Below are 17071 nucleotides of genomic sequence, written 5' to 3'. Positions count from 1 at the left end.
TAATAGGTATGTCGGTCTATTATGTAAATCCAGTGGTATTTGAGTTTGATCGCCTCTGCAAACTATTCGGCGCCACCTACTTAGTATCTACATTTGGTGACCTACCTACATAAAGAACTTGGTACTTTTAAGGTAAGGATTTCGTCCAAAAAAGTTTACTTTGAGCTCGGTTCAATAACACTCATCTTTATGAACTTGTATTGGAGAAAGAATTTTTCATTTTGTACAATTTGTATTTATAATGCTTTCCCTGGTTAAAAACCTTGTGCACAGGGCCAGACCTCTATCCTTTTAGAAGAGGGGATATGGTGCTTATATGCTAGCCACTCACCATTCAATAAGACCACGTGCCTGGTGGGCTTGGGTTAGTGTTAAACTTTTTTAACGACCAATCAGATTATTGACAATACCCGGAATCGACGGCTTAAAGTGCACCCGGACTACAGGGCCCCCTTACGTGTTAAAGCAAAAATTAGTAAAATGTGATCCCCCCTCCAAGGCACGCTACGCCACTGGTGCACTCCGTGGCACGAGATTCACCACCGGTTTCCCTGAGAATGTTCGCGTTTATATTATGTGCGACATTGTGAGATATCTCAGACTAAACACATAAGGACTAGTATCGCACCCAAATTCACGAACAAATTTTTCTGCCATTTTCTAAGGAAAACGAGCTTAGATTTCATACATATCTTATACTAGCAGTTTTTGTTCGTTTTTTACACCATTTAACTACACAAAAAGGTATTTTTACGGAGGTTTTTAACCAAAACATCGATTCTATAGAGACAGTGTTTATATTCGCATAAGATCGTTGATCATATACTTTGACAGAATGTCTTGCGAGGCAGGTCTTTATCTAATTAGTCTGAGTGAGATATAGATTTAATTGATTATTTACTATTCTATTGACTATTCTCTGCGAAAAACCAACGAATCCACAACAAGCGACAACGTAACACAAATTCGCCAATAAATCCTTTACAAAAGCTCTTTGTACCTAGAAAGGTTACAGATAGGTAGATGCATAAAGAATTTGAGGATGAGGAGAGAATTTTGAGGGGAGCTACGTTCTCCTCATAATTCAAACCAATTCAGAAGAACAATGTGCGGCGTGTTTCAAATTAAGGCCCTTTCATAACTTGACGAAAACAGTAAATAAATCTGATAAACTCTTAAGGCTATTTTACTCCTTATTTTTGGACCGCCATTGTTTTAATAACAAAAATGGCTCGGTTCGTTACGATTCTTAAATATACAAAAAACCCGTTTCCGACTCGATCTTTATTGTCGAAGTGAATAATAACGAGATGCATGTTATTTAACTTGGTCTCAAGGATTTTTCTCAAGATTGTGTTATATTTAAGAGTAGTATTAATAATGGAAGCGGATAGAATGAATGGATACGTATCTAGCTGATTGATCTTGAATCTCTGCATATAAAACCGAGAGGTTCTGGGTTCGATTTTCATTTCCTTTTGAGGGTGAAACACCGCCAGTTTTTTTAAAACCTGCTACTGAAAATTTCTTAGATAATTTCATCGCTTGACTCAGGAGTTGAACTTCGTGTTCATGGTCGACCTTCGGACACTCTTTAGTCTTGCTCAACGAAGTAGTGAAGCTCTTGGAGAAGATCATTGACTACATCCGGGCCCGACTCGCGAAGCCGGGATTCGAACTGGTGGCCCTTACGGATGATGAAGTGGCCGGATGGGAAGTCACGGCACTCACAGTATTTCTAGACGTCACGAAGGTCTTAACAGCCTCCCTTCAGCCCTGGATAAGTTACTTTAATCCGGCATTGCCTTCCTTTCGAGACTTTGTTAGAGGCACTTCTATAATATGGTGTAGGAAATAGTAGTCTTGGACGGATTTGACATCGCTTGATCTCGTGTTGGCTCGCGCCGACGCTAGGTGGCGCGACTTGTTTCGTAAAGAGTAGGGATTTAGAGAGGTGTAGCGATTAGTGGGCGAGAACGGCCGTTGGAGCCGTCCACATTTCTTGTTGTGTAATTCTTTATGAGTTACTTGGATGGGCGAGGAGAGTGACTTGACTGAAAGGGGAGTGTTAGTTAACTGTCAAAGACGTCTTCAACCCTACAGACAACGTTTACAAGTGCGTGACTCCACTCAAGGTCATTCTCTGCCATTCTAGAGTCTTATATGGGTTACAGTTTGATTTGTTAATTAAGTTGTCCTGACAAATGTTGTGAATGACCTTTGTTCGACATTAGTTTTCTTATTTTTGTAATCACCTCTGAGTCTGTTAAAATCTATCTATCTATCTATGCAGTGCATTTACGAGTTTAATACGAGTATTATTAGTTAGATGAGCTTCAGTGATTGCACCCTTCTTGTCCATGTACTCGTACGTATACAAACCGTGCATACTTATTAACTAAGCAGAAAGACATTTCTAAGTACTGACCGATGCTCACGGCGGCCATTGTATGCGATGATGCATGGAATGACAATCGTTGACTCACGGTAGAGCATCTTATTTTGGTAACCCACTTCTGAGTCTACTAAAAATGGACTATTGGGTAATCTTTCAACCAGCGATTCGCACAGGCAGAGACTGCACATTAGTGCGCTGACCAAACAGTATGACAAAAAGAAGGACTTGCAATCCATAGCCGCATAGGTAAAATACTGAACGAGGCAGAATTTATTAGTGGGAGAGTATATTCCTAACTTTGACACTGGCCTTAGCCTTACAACACAATAGGTGCAATTAAATTTTCACGTCGTATGAGACATGTCGCGTGAGGCACGCACCGTTGACGCATGGCCGCATGGAAACCAAATGCATTTCCTTTCTACGTCTACTCTCTATTGTTTCCAATACCGAGGTAAATTAAAAATAGGTTAAAGCATGTTAAATGCTCTTTGTTGGAGGGCTTGTCAGGAATTGTCATGCTGATTTCTGCTGCAAAGCAGCATCGCTGCTTTATTTTGTTGACTTTGTTTACGGGTAAAAGTTTTCAGCTAAACTTTTCTTACGTGTTTAATTAAAATCAGTTCTGCCGTTTACAAGACATGGGGGTAAATGTGGGGATGAACAATCGAGGATTTTATAAATATATGTAGGTACTCGAGTGGTACAAAATGAAAGATCTTGATATGCATAACAAAACTGTAAGTTACACGAAAATTGGTTAAGTCGTTAAACAGTTATGGCAGGTGAAAGGTGAACTTACTTTATTACATTAGGTATCAAAATAACCAAGTCCTCATTTCGTAAGTATTCCTTGTACTTTACCTAATGCTGATTTGTCGTGAGGTCAATTGAATAACTTTCTTTAACCTTGCTCACATATTGCAACATCCTTTCTTAGAAATAATTTGCATCACAAAAGTTCACCATTTTATCCATTTGCAATTATTTGGAGTTTGAAAAATATTTTTTTAACTTAACCTTGTATATAAGACATGGCCGGTATGGCCGATTTCGGAGGGTGTGGGTTCGAATTCGGTCCGGGACACGCACCTCCAACTTTTCAGTTGTGTGCATTTTAAGAAATTAAATATCACGTGTCTCAAACGGTCAGGGAAAATCGTCATCGTGAGTTTCACAATCATAGAATTTGCAAATTCTCGCCAAACAAACAGGAAAAATCTAAGCTAGATCTAAGTGAAGGTTAGAAATATCTCATCTAACATTATCTAATCGGCCAGTCGGCAACCAGTTGGACCCGTTTCGCTTCCGCAAAGATTCTAAGCAGGCTACTCGTTTTGCCCCGCACAGCTTCGATAACGCATCGCAATGCAAATACTTGTTATTACCATTTAGTGCATATCATTAACTTAACATCTACATGCGTACTTGGAATAAACACACCTTTTTTATTGAATGACAAGTTAGATAAGTTGAAAGCTTTTTTTACCCGACTGCAAGAAGGGTTATGTTTTTCGCGCGTATCTTGTATGTATGTATATATGTATGTATGTATGTATGTAATATTCTTTATTACCTCATATCTTTCAAACCACTGAACGGATTTACGCAATTAGGATATCGTTAGATTTGTCTCACTTACCCAAGTGTTCTTAGATAGGTGAAACAAAAAAAAAAATAACAAGACTACTGTGAGACGCTATAGACACTAACAGTCGGGACGTATTAAATAATGTAGAAGAAAATAATTCTATCCAATATCTAAGGTCCCGACTGTTTTCTATTTGCTTTCTGCACTTCTGGACTGAGCTTGTTTTATTTCTTTTCAGTTTTTTTATACTTCATGCAGTCGGGTTTTTTCATTTGTTTAATTAATTAATTTATTGTAGTATTTGCTATATTCTCCTTATTAGGACCGCAGTGTAAGGGCCGTACCAAGCGTACCCAGTGCCGGATTAAGGTAATTTGATGTCCTAAACAATTTTCCTCTGTGGGCCCCTGTATCTTTATGTGAACTATAAAGTATCTTTTATTATAAAAATGAATCGCTAAAATCTCGAAAGCAGCTGAACCGATTTGGCTAATTCTTTTTTCAGAATATTCCTTGAAATACGACGATTGTTTTTACGGAGAGTTTTTTTCTAATCCGTTAGTTAATTAAAAAAATGACAATATTAACCTAATTACCATAGCTACGATATATATATGTATCAATGTCAATTTAAAACACACGCATTTTGGAATTTCTTTGACTTTCGTGTGCCCTTTTATTTCGGTCGGTCGTTTCTGGTCTCTTAAGGTATCTCTAGGATGCCCTAAGCAATTTGTTAAATAGCTTGTCGGCTAAAGGGTAGGGTATATTTGTTGTAGCTTGTAGGGTAGTCCAGGACAGCCTCTAGGTACCAAAGACTATTTCGAGGAGGTTGTTACTTGTTAGCTAGACTTCGGGACACGTATCCTGGGTTTGTGGTCAATACGGGAATAAAATATAGCCTACAACACTCCGGGATAGTGTAGCGACCCAGTAGTGAAAGAATGTTTCAAATGGGTTCAGTAGTTTCAGAAACTATTAAATGCAAACAAACAAACAAATATTTCCTCTTTATAATATTAGTATATAACATAGACTCTAAAAAACTGTGATAGCCCAGTGGATATGACCTCTGCCTCCGATTCCGGAGGGTGTGGGTTCGAATCCGGTCCGGGGCATGCACCTCCAACTTTTTAGTTGTGTACATTTTAAGAAATTAAATATCACGTGTCTCAATTGGTGAAGGAAAACATCGTGAGGAAACCTGCATACCAGAGAATTATCTTAATTCTCTGCGTGTGTGAAGTCTGCCAATCCGCATTGGGCCAGCGTGGTGGACCGTTGGCCTAACCCCTCCCATTCTGAGAGGAGACTCGAGCTCAGCAGTGAGCCGAATATGGGTTGATGATGAATAGACTCTAAAATTTTCCGTTTCAAAAAGCTCATTGAAACGGTTAGAAAGTCGGCGGATGACTTGATGTCAGCCAGTGAATTACTTAAAAACCGCGAACAATGGTATCTCGTGTATTTATTGTTTACATGGGAATTAGAGTTGGAATGTTATAATACCTTCCTGTTGAGTATGCAGGTTCATTCGCTTTCTTTACACATAAAACCTCTTTACTGAATTAATTTGTAATGTAATAAACCGAAGAAAAATACTTTGCTAGTGGATCATCATCATTTAGTAGTGGAGCTTTGTGTCAGATCTCGTCCGAAGATGTACTACCATATGTTTACAACATTGTTACAAATCCTCGTTTACAGGTGGTATTAACATTCTTATTTATGTTATTGTGGAGGGGGTTATCCACTTTTTGGGGAGGATGGCTATAAATAAGAGGGTATTTAATGATTTGAGCTCAGTTGTTTGTTAGGCAGCGTAGACACCGTCTCGCTGCCAGTTGTTTTGTGTTGTAATTATTGTTTATCATAAATTGTTTAGTGTGGGCATGGAGAACATGTCGGATAGGGAAGGTGAATGTTTTTGCATTCTGAAAGATGTTATTTAAACCTACCTCTCAAGGTCACAAGTCCTGGGACCTGCTCGAGGTGTTTCCTCTACCACAAAATAATGGTACAATCACTGTCGCTGCTACTCGAAGTGTCACACTTGATGCTTATTTCTATTATTAGATATCTTATATGATTAGTGATGTTGTTGGATGAAAATACAGAAAAACATTCAAGGTATGCCTTATATTAATTTGCCATCAAAATCCCCTTTCTGGGCATCCCCACCACAAGCCATCATCATTAACACCTTTATTCGGCTTACTATTTGAGTCTCCTCTCGGAGTTAGATTAGTGGTTAATAGTCCACCATACTGGCCCAATACGGATTGGCAGACGTCCTATCCACAGTTATCACGGCTCTTAAAGCCGGGTCCAGACGTGCGTAACGCGTAATGTAATCCACCGTGTAATGTAATGCGAATTCTACATGTGGACGGCAGTACGAGCATTTCATGTAACGCTTGCTCCGGCGTTCGGGCTGTTCTATCGGCTGTCGAACACAAAGACGTCTGCTCTTGAAATAGATTCGCATAGTATATAACGTAATCTTACATTACGCGTTACACGCGTCTGGACGCGGCTTTATAGGCCATAGTGCGCCAGTATCATATCTGTGACGGCGAATCAAGCAGTGACTGCACGCCGTGGTTTACCGTTCCGTCACCGGGCTACAGTTACGTGGCTTTTAAACTCTACGACACGACCGCTGTGACCTTTCATGTTATCAGATCCTTTTAAATGATAGCGGCTCATCCCATCCAGCCTTTCATTTATATAGAAGACTAGCTGACACCGCGCCGCTTTCACCCGCGTGGTTCCCGTTCCCGTAAGAATATAGAAATAAAATATAGCCTATAGCCGTCCTCGATAAATGGGATATCTAACACTGAAAGAATTTTTCAAATCGGACCAGTAGTTCCTGAGAATAGCGCGTTCAATCAAACAAACAAACAAACTCTTCAGCTTTATAATATTAGTATAGATTAAAGGCCGGTTTCACCTTCTGTAGAGTGTCTAGATAGCTTTAACACAACTTTCGTCTTTGTTACGAGTCTTTGTTACAGTAAGAAAATGTCAAAGCTTACGGTTAGATTATTCGACAATTATCGCAGATGGTGGTGAAGCCGGTCCAAAGTATTTAAGTACCTATTCACTTCAATCAATTTAAGGGGAAAATGCAACCAATGTCACATTAATAGATTCTGTAGCGAATATTATTATTATCTATAAGCAAAGGTCAATAATTATGTGTTCGACTGTGACTGTGAGGATTTATGATTATTTTTAGGGGTTTTTCTTTCTTACAATAAATTATCAGTTGCTGCATAGTGTTGAAAAGTTGCTAATATTACACAACCTTGTGTTTAAGAGCATGAAAAACCGTCGACCATTTTCAGTAACATCTGTTTTTTTTTAAGAATATTTGCCATATGTATTAAATATGACCAATATTCCCATTCCCCTAGTCATGAAAGTAATTAAAAATGGGCTTATGATGATGAAGGGTTTAATGTTATTGACAGTGATGATGATAATGACTCTAGGTGTAATAACATCTCACTGGCTATCTAGCTGTGCAATAAGGAATTCTGTTTGTGACTCGGCTGACATAAGAGCATAAGACCCGTTTCTCAGAAGGTTGGCTTAGTTCGTGAGTGTCATATCGTTTAGCGGTTTTTATTGGACCTTCAGGTGGTTTTTGCTTTATATTTTAGTTTAGACGTTTTATGACAAGGTAAAATCGTGAATTTGTTTTGCACTTAATGGGCTATTCGTCGTTATTAGCGTAAATTATTTAACGGTCTATACATCCAGCGGCATGTAATCGTGTGGCACATCGAATTTCTTTCTACAAACGCTAACGTTTCGAAAACTTAAAAATATGTATAGAAGACATGCAGGGTTATTTTGTAACGATATTTGCTGTGCGAATTTCGCCACCTATATCGCTTCGTACTTCCTCTCAGAATGAGAGAGGTTAGGTTTATCGTCCACCACGCTGGCCCAATGCGGATTGGCAGATTTCACACACGCAGAGAATTAAGAAAATTCTCTGGTATGCAGGTTTCCTCACAATGTTTTCCTTCACCGTTTGAGACACGTGATATTTAATTTCTTAAAATGCACACAACTGAAAAGTTGGAGGTGCATGCCCCGGACTGGATTCCAACACACACCCTCCGGAATCGGAGGCAGACATAGATATTTATACCCGTATTCTCACGGGAACGGAAACTATACGGCTGAAACCGCGGGCGTCGGCTAGTCTTAAATCTATACTAATATTATAAAGCTGAAGAGTTTGTTTGATTGATTGAACGTGCTAATTTCAGAAACTACTGGTCCGATTTGAAAAATTCTTTCAGTGTTAGATAGCCCATTTATCGAGGATGGCTATAGGATATATACATATTATCCCCGTATTCCTACGGGAACGGGTGTGAAACCGCGCGCGTCAACTAGTAATAAATAAATTCGGTTGATAGGAAGCTGTTATGTACCAACGATGACGTCACAGTTCAATAGCGAACGCTACAAAGTATGGTGGTGTGATGGCGGATCCATTATCTATTAGTCACACAGGTGGGCGAGCGGTCAAGGAACGCGGAACGCCGCTGGATTGGCCATGTTTATTAAAATACTAATGCTGGGCTATATCCGTAGATATCTTGATACCTTACTTGTTATATAGATATCTTAATAACAAGCAATCAGATATAGCGTGTCCCACACCAAACGAATGAGAATAGTTAGATTTATGACATTACTAGCTGACGCCGCGCGGTTTCACCCGTGTGGTTCCCGTTCCCGTAGGAGCACCGGGATAATATATAGCTTATAGCCTTCCTCGTTAAATGGGCTATCTAACACTGAAAGAATTTTTCATATCGGACCAGTAGTTCCTGTGATTAGCGCGTTCAATCAAACAAACAAACTCTTCAGCTTTATAATATTAGTATAGATAACAACAAAAATGGCTTTTTCAGTGAGTCCAGTGTCCTTACGGATACTTGGCTTTTAAATGTCGAAGTGTACAAACATATCTACGTTTTGGCCTTTGGCCGTGGCTAGTTACCACCCTACCAGCAGAGACGTACCGCCAAGCGATTTAGCGTTCCGGTACGATGTCGTGTAGAAACCGAGACGTGTGTGGATTTACCTCCTCCTAGCAAGTTAGCCCGCTTCAATCTTAGACTGCATCATTACTTACCATCAGGTGAGATCAGGTCAAGGGCTAATTTGTATAGAATAAAAAAAAATTAAAGATACTAAACGCGTTTCACAAGTATCTGCCTACCAGTAGCGAAGACTGAAATTTTCTCGTAGATAATCCGTTCATGTTTTTTTTCGTCTTGATGTGTTTTTGACTGAGTACATCAAACTATGTACGTCGGTAAAACTCGTGGAATTTTAAAAGGATACCCGATAGGAATCAGGTTGTTAGGAACCATCGCCTCTGCTATCTACAGTAACGGTCCGTATAGAAGATATAGGTACCTACTTACTAAAAGTATTCATTTCTGATCAATAAAGTTGCAATGTGAAATGTAATCATAATGTGACTTGGTTGCTTCATCCAGCTGTACCTTGAACCAATAATTACATACATTAATTGAATTAATGCATTAATTATTAATTATACACAATTTAAGATGTAGTACCAGAAAAAGATTCACATTCCCATGCAAGATAACACCCAGTTATTAAAAAATCGATTATTGTATCGAAGGCAATTAAAAGATCGACTCCCATCGGCGCACAATACTGTATTAATGTTCTGTTGTCTTTTTGTACGAAGTATAAGGGCGCGTACACACTTGGACGAAGAGTGACCGCTGGGCGCTGAGTCTACAAACGGCTTTTTCATTAGTCTAGATTAGCCTTTTAGATCAAAACTTTTTCACTACTAGGCACTTGTCAATTAAACTTATTATGAACATGCTGACGCCGCGTGATGTCACCCTCGTGGTTCCCGTTCCCGTAGGAGTACAGGGATGAATTATAGCCTACAGCCTTCCTCGATAAATGGGCTACCTAACACTGAAAGAATTTTTCAAATCGGACCAGTAGTTCCTGAGATTTGCGCGTTCAAATAAACAAATAAAGAAACTCTTCAGCTTTATATATTAGTATAGATAGATGAAGTAGATCGTGGTTCATTAAACTATAAATGCCGATGTAATATACTCAATTCTCAAGACACCGTCTTCCGCGTGTCGTAGTATCCGGTTGAGCGTATTATTAGTGTGTTTCCGGCTTAACACCACTTTACCATAATGTCGGTCCGTGCGTTTATCAATAAAAAACAAAACTCACAAAACCCAAAGGCCCAAAAACAAATAAGTCGAAGACCTTCATCGGTTCATATATGGTTGCAAATATATCGACATCCAATGATCTTTATGTTTATGCACATAAAGTCTATTTTTACTAATGTCGCATTGGACGTTTTGGTGTCGATGAGGAACCGGCCGCAAATGTCAAAGGAGTCACATTGACAAATCCTTGGGCTCGAATCCTGAGAGACCTAAGCTGCATCCTATTGGAATACTTTGTTTGGGGTTTGCGTTATGACCATGAGGTGCACAAGATTGCTATGATATTTAACTTTATTCGTTCCCGTAGGTTAAAGGCAAAGGTATTACAGCGTACAGCCAAAATATGCGTTAAGATTTTGAATTATTGACAAGTAGCCTAGCTAATTTTTACGGCATTTTTAAGCAAAGGAAAACGTTTTAGGCACCGTACAACCCAAATATGAATTAAGATATATTGAAATTTTATTAATGACAGGTAGCTACTTTTTACGGTTTATACATACATAGGTATATACTAATAAATACTCTACTTATGTATTGTATACACACAATATTATATACACTAAGAGGTCCATGTTCTCATAAAACATGTGTTTTTCTGTATCGCTGTCACCGTGTTTTGAAAAACACGATTTTGTCGTCTTTGTCTTTGTCGTCTGTGATGTCCGTTAAGTAGTTAAAGCTTAACAAACAAACAAACTATAACTTTCGCTTTTATAATACTAGTTTACAGTAACAACATATCCATTTTTATTTTATTTACGTTGTCTATAAAATATTTATTGTTATTTTTCTCGTATTTTGCAATGTTTTCTATATATAAACAGTTAATACGTATTAACTATTTATTTATAAAACGGGAGGCTATTTTAATAAGTAGTTAGAGCTTAACAAACCAAACAAACTATAACTTTCGCCTCTAAAATATTAGTATCTATGGATGAACAACATATGTATTTTTATTTTACTTTTCGATGTAGGAGATAAAATCGTTTATTTTTCTCCTATTTTGCAATGTAGTCATTTTAAAAATAGCCTTCCGTTTTATAAATAAACAGTTAATACATTAACGAGTGTCTATTTTAGTTTTACGAGTAACATACGTATCTTGATTGACCTGTTCTTTGCAGATATCGAACGTCTTCGATGCGGTCCCTGCAAGGGCTGGGAAGGGACATTAAATAAACGCGGTGAGTTTTTTTTTCATTTCTACTTGTAGTTAGTTATCGGACAGGCAAAGTAAGGTGGTTGAATATGTTAATGTTTTGAGTGAACTGCGTCCTTCGTCCAATGGTTAGTAACATACGTTAGGTCCAGTTGATGTGAAATATTACATTTTTTTTCTATAGTCTATACTAATATAATAAAGCTGAAGAGTTTGTTTGTTTGTTTGTTTGTTTGATTGAACGCGCTAATCTCAGGAACTACTGGTCCGTTTTGAAAAATTCTTTCTGTGTTAGATAGCCCATTTATCGAGGAAGGCTATAGGCTATATATTATCCTCATATTTCTACGGGAACGGGAACCACGCGGGTAAAACCGCGCGGCGTCAGCTAGTATTTTATATTTGTAGAACAAGAAACGAAATGCTTTTTAAAAAAAACATCTTCATTACAAGATTTTATTTGCATCTAAGTACACATCTTTTTGTATCACATATTTGTACTCATATGTAAGAAAGAAATAAAGAAAAAAATCTTTATTAAAGCATTACTTGTATTTACCTAACCTATGTATGTGACTCTACCGCAGAATAAAATCTATTACAAGTTCATTTCATGTAGAATGATGCGGGTAACAGACCGTTTCACTCTTGAAAATTTGACGCGATTATTAATAGAACGTAGAACGACATACAGGCGACTCACCGTACCCATGCTATCTGAAAACACTTTAATACTTCACGCTTTGACTACTATCACCTATGCAGTTAGGAAAAATTTATAAAGTATAAAAGCACCAACGACATAATATTGTACCTACATGCACCCATATGCAATCGTATGTCAGTACCTACCCAGGTACAAAACTATACGCGAGAAGCATGCAGATATCTACCTCTTTCCTCGTGCTAATATTTTAGATCTTTTTAGCATAGCGTACTATTTCACGCTCATCGTGTATCAATTAAAACAATAATAATATTTCACACGATACGCCTCCAGCCTTGCAACATACTTGTACAATAAAACTACGGGATATCTACCCGATTGTCATCGCATTTTATAGCTAAAGCCCCATAAACGTATCAAAGGATTATTAACCACATTTACAAAGCAATAGAGTATGTTTTAGTTCGACAATTTACTGCCAAACGTAAGTATGTGGACCAAAGACAATATAGAACAGACTGCGTTGTCGGTTGTCTATGCGAAACGATTTATGGCGCGAACTGAAGATTTAATTCCGCCATCTTTAAATATTTTTTTCGCGCTCGCTTGCTATTTTTAAACGCAGTTTATCATAGTTTTCTTTTTGCATTTTTTTTTTACTTTAAGTACTGAGTATGTTAACACTTTGCACAGTAATTTAGTTTCCATCATGCAAAGTTTAACTGGTTCTATGCATAATTATAAGAACTTCTGAGAATTCAATTAAACAAATGAAAATTCTATATACATAATTGACGTTTAAAATAAAGTAAAATAAATACAATCCGACACTTAACTAAAATATCTTGGAAGAATATATACAGGTGCTTAAGTTACGTTTATTTTTTTTATTAATTTAACCACAGACTAAATAGAAAAAAGCTGTTCTGACATCTTAAGCTAGAGTTTGGCTAATGAAAGTAGAGACTGAAATCGGCCGCCAAATTTAAAACAAAATGAAGGGCGTTCCCAAAACAATGGTGCAAATCTATACTTATAATAAATCAGTAGAGAATTCTGTAAATGAAATATATTTCCAAAAAGATAACTATCAGGTGGAGATTAGTGATCGATACTGATGCCAAAAATGCAATCAGTAAAATTTTCTGTCTGTCTGTATGTCTGTATGTTCGTTATGGTGAAATTGTCATTTGAATCATTAAATACTTAATAAATAATTTGCATGCCAAATTGGCAAGATACATTTACCATCTACATCTACCGACCACCTGTATATATAATGCTTGTATCTGCAAATAAATAAATTGATTGATTGATAGAAACAAAAACTATTTTAACGAAACTTGGTACAATTACTCTACATACTCCTGGGCAGGTTATAGTATACTTTTCATCACGCTACGATCAATAGGAGCAGAGCAGCGAAGGAAAATGTTGGGAAAACGGGAGAAATTACTTGATTTTTTAAGCTTCCGTTGCGTGGTAGGGTAGGGGTAGGGTAGGTGTATGGTAGAAGTAGGGTATGGTAGAAGTAGGGTAGGGGTAGGATAGGGGTAGGGTAGTAGTTGGGTTTCACTCGCGTCGCGGGCGTCCGCTAGTATTTAAATAACTCAAGTTTGACGATTGCAATTAGATTTTTTTTAATATGTAGAATGTTTTCACACATATGAAACAGAAAATGTAGAATCTGTAAAAATTGCATTATAACACTTACTTTATTTTCAAAAAAGTGCGCGATTTCGTGTTTTCCCCAGAAATAACACGATAATTTGGCAACACGTCAACTGTTAACACTCTGTAATTACATAATGATGTACCGGCTACATTGTAATACTTGTAATAAGTGTTGTAATTTCCATGATTGTAATACATGTAATAGCGTGTCTGTCTTCAGTTCCTTGACAGTGATTCGCGATTCCCGAAATTATTGTAAAATAATGTTTTGAATTTCGCAGTGATTTTAATGACTAGTTATCGATTGACTTCGATCTCACTTGGTGGGAAGCAAAGATTTTATAGTAGGTATAATATTCACTAGAGCATCGAAACTGAGGAGAGCAAAGGTGGCTAATTGTCTTACAAATAATACTAAGTTTTGTGTAACACGGAACCGTGCTAATTTCGAAGTGACTTTTCCACATACTCATTCAGATGCTCGTGCAGTAGTAGGGAATGGAAACTTAACACCTAGGCACTTAAGACAAGTGAAAATCTTCTAGACAAGCGCGTTTCACTTTAGGCCACATTTACACTTACCACCAGTGCGCCAAGACGCGAACAACGTATCTCGTGAAGAGAAATGGACACAATTATCAACTTACTAGCGGATGCCTACGACTTCGTCCGCGTGGAATTCAGTTTTTGACAAATCCCTCGGTAACCGTGGATTTTTCCGGGATAAAAAGTAGCCTATGTGTTAATCCAGCGTAAAATCTATTTCCATTGCAATTTTTAGCCAAATCGCTTCTGTAGCCGCAGCGTTAAGGAGGAACAAATATACATAGACACTTACGCACACACAAACTGTCGGCTATAAAATATAAGTGTGATAGCGACGCAACCGGAAATATCGCTATCTCGTTCAAATCGACAAAAAAGATGGGACTGGGACTACTCCGTCGCTTCCATCGACATTTTGTCTATTTCTCATTACAAGGTATGTCGTTGGTCACATGCTAGTTTGCATGAGAGTTTTGAGTGGAAAACGGGAGTGTTTGTTAATAGTCAACGGTACTTTTAAACCTACACACAACGTTCACAAGTGTGTGACTTCACTCAAGGTCATTCTCTGCCATTCTAGGGTCTTATTTTGGTTATGAAAAATCATTGATTATTAGGCATTAGAGATCGCCCACAGTGGAACAAGATACTATGTTGTCAGCTGATTTTATTATTTACTTGACACCGCCTTCACTTTGTAAGAACACGTAACCCGACACTAAGAAATGTGTAGAAAGATTTTCTCAGAACGGCAAGCGAAATATTGTGTTACTTTGCATGATAACGGTATCAAGATTGTATCTATATCATACCCTTATTTAAAATTATCCTTAGATTTAGCATGAAACATACGTATAAACGAAGAGCCGTGATAGTCCAGTGGTTAAGGCATAGGTTCGAATCCGGTCCGGGACATGCACCTCCAACTTTTCAGTTATGTGCATTTTCAAAAATTAAATATCACATGTCTCAGACGGTAAAGGAAAAACATCGCAAGGAAACCTGTTAAAGAATTTTCTTAATTCTCTAGGTGTGTGAAGTCTACCAATCCGCATTGGGCCAGCAGGGTGGACGCTGATATAAACAATATGATGATGATATAAACAATTTAGTGATAATATTTGTTACTTTTAATTGACAAAGCTGATTGCCCACCTGATGGTTAGAGGTGCTCGTCCACCATAACCATCTTCTCTAAACAGATTAAGAGTTAGCAAGGCTTGCAAGGGTTGCACAGAGTTTTAACTAGGGTAGTCATTATACGTGCAAATAGCACAAAATGGAAAATTCTTTCTCCAGTACGGTTCCTAAAAAGTCCTTAGAGTAGGCAGTGAATATTTGCATCTATGAAGTGCAGGCCACTGCCCATGTCCTACAAATACTTGCTCGGACCAAGGCGCGTTTGGAACCCTCGTAAATTTAATTTTAAGTTTTCGGCTATTATTACCACCATTAGATTAAATAAAATTATGACACAACTTGACTTTATTGACAAAAGTGCTTGTAAACTAAGTCTAACTGAAATAAATGAAGTAAACCATAGTTTCAATTCTAAATTCACAGATAAGCATATCATTTAAACATATCACTTTTCTTAGGGGCTAAAATCAGTAATATTCATTGTACTGGTATCGTCAATGAGTCAAAAATAGGTTTGGTCTACTATGTATTTACACTCGATAAGCTTCAAGCACTTGCCTTTATACCAGCGATCCCCAAAGTCGGTTCCGCAGTTCCCTGAACCTATGGGTTACGTAGAAAAGTCTCTAGGGTTCCGCCAATACTTCAGTCATCACAAATTATATATTACTCCAGATACGCGCTTGGACATATTGTATTGATAAACACATGATACATACAATATAATTAATCATTATTCACAATAGAAAATAAAATGTCCATTATTAAAATATTTCCCTTTTAATTTTTTTTTTTTTAAATATTAAATGACAGTGTTGATTTTAATCGTTATGGGGTTTTATAATATAAAAGGTAATTGTGGGGGTTCCGTTATCTTAATAGTTTGGGAACCTCTGCTTTACACCAAAGTTTATTGCTCTGCTTGCCTCACTAATGCAGTGTATTTGAGTCAATGTTTGTAGTCGATTTGTTGACTTTGGCCTTTAGCTAGAAACTTAGACATGTGTTCTGTTTTAGACTTTATTATTGTAGAACACAGTTTAGAATTGCATGTATCTAGCAAGTTGACTTTTATGGCGAGCAATGACGTTGATGTCTTTTGTATGGTACTGTTTTTTGTTCAATGAGATTTTGGTTTTTGAAAAAATATGAATTTGAAAAGAGTAAATTATTGTTTTGTAATTGTTTATTGCATAGATCGTCGAAAATTATGATTTTCCACAAGTGCTTTTAATAAACAAGGAAAATATCTATTTGAAACGATCAACAGAAGTAAACCGGAATATGTAATTATGTATTAACATATTATATTGTAGATAACACACAATTAAATCTTAAATAAATAATAATTAGGTAAACATTATGCGTATTTTAAAGGAAATCACAATTCCTGCCGTCTAAACTTGACCTAAAAATATTTACGCGAGGCTACACGTTTTAATCTCAGATCTGAAGATTTGTGTTATAAAAAAAGGCTTAATATAATTTAAAATCTTAAAATTATACTTAAAAATATTTTTATTTCAAAATGCACTAGCAACTTCAAAAACCAAAATCGAGAGCCATTTCAATCGGAGCACAACGATGCTGCTTGGCAAATTAAATAGTTTTTAAG

At 37.3% G+C, this 17071-nt stretch overlaps 1 protein-coding gene across 2 annotated transcripts in view; it reads left to right on the top strand.

Annotated features, from left to right (window-relative positions):
• The window catches only part of LOC112053695 (uncharacterized), a 102639-nt gene that overhangs the window by 35809 nt on the left and 49759 nt on the right, over nt 1-17071 (top strand). For both annotated transcript variants that reach the window (XM_052881312.1, XM_052881311.1), the window contains exon 2: nt 11395-11454. The gene's annotated coding sequence lies outside the window, so the exon portion shown is untranslated. The remainder of the gene's footprint in view (nt 1-11394; nt 11455-17071) is intronic.

This window comes from Bicyclus anynana, chromosome 4 (assembly GCF_947172395.1).
Source record: "Bicyclus anynana chromosome 4, ilBicAnyn1.1, whole genome shotgun sequence".
NCBI lineage: Eukaryota > Metazoa > Arthropoda > Insecta > Lepidoptera > Nymphalidae > Bicyclus > Bicyclus anynana.
This window is presented reverse-complemented; position numbering and strand designations above follow the sequence as displayed.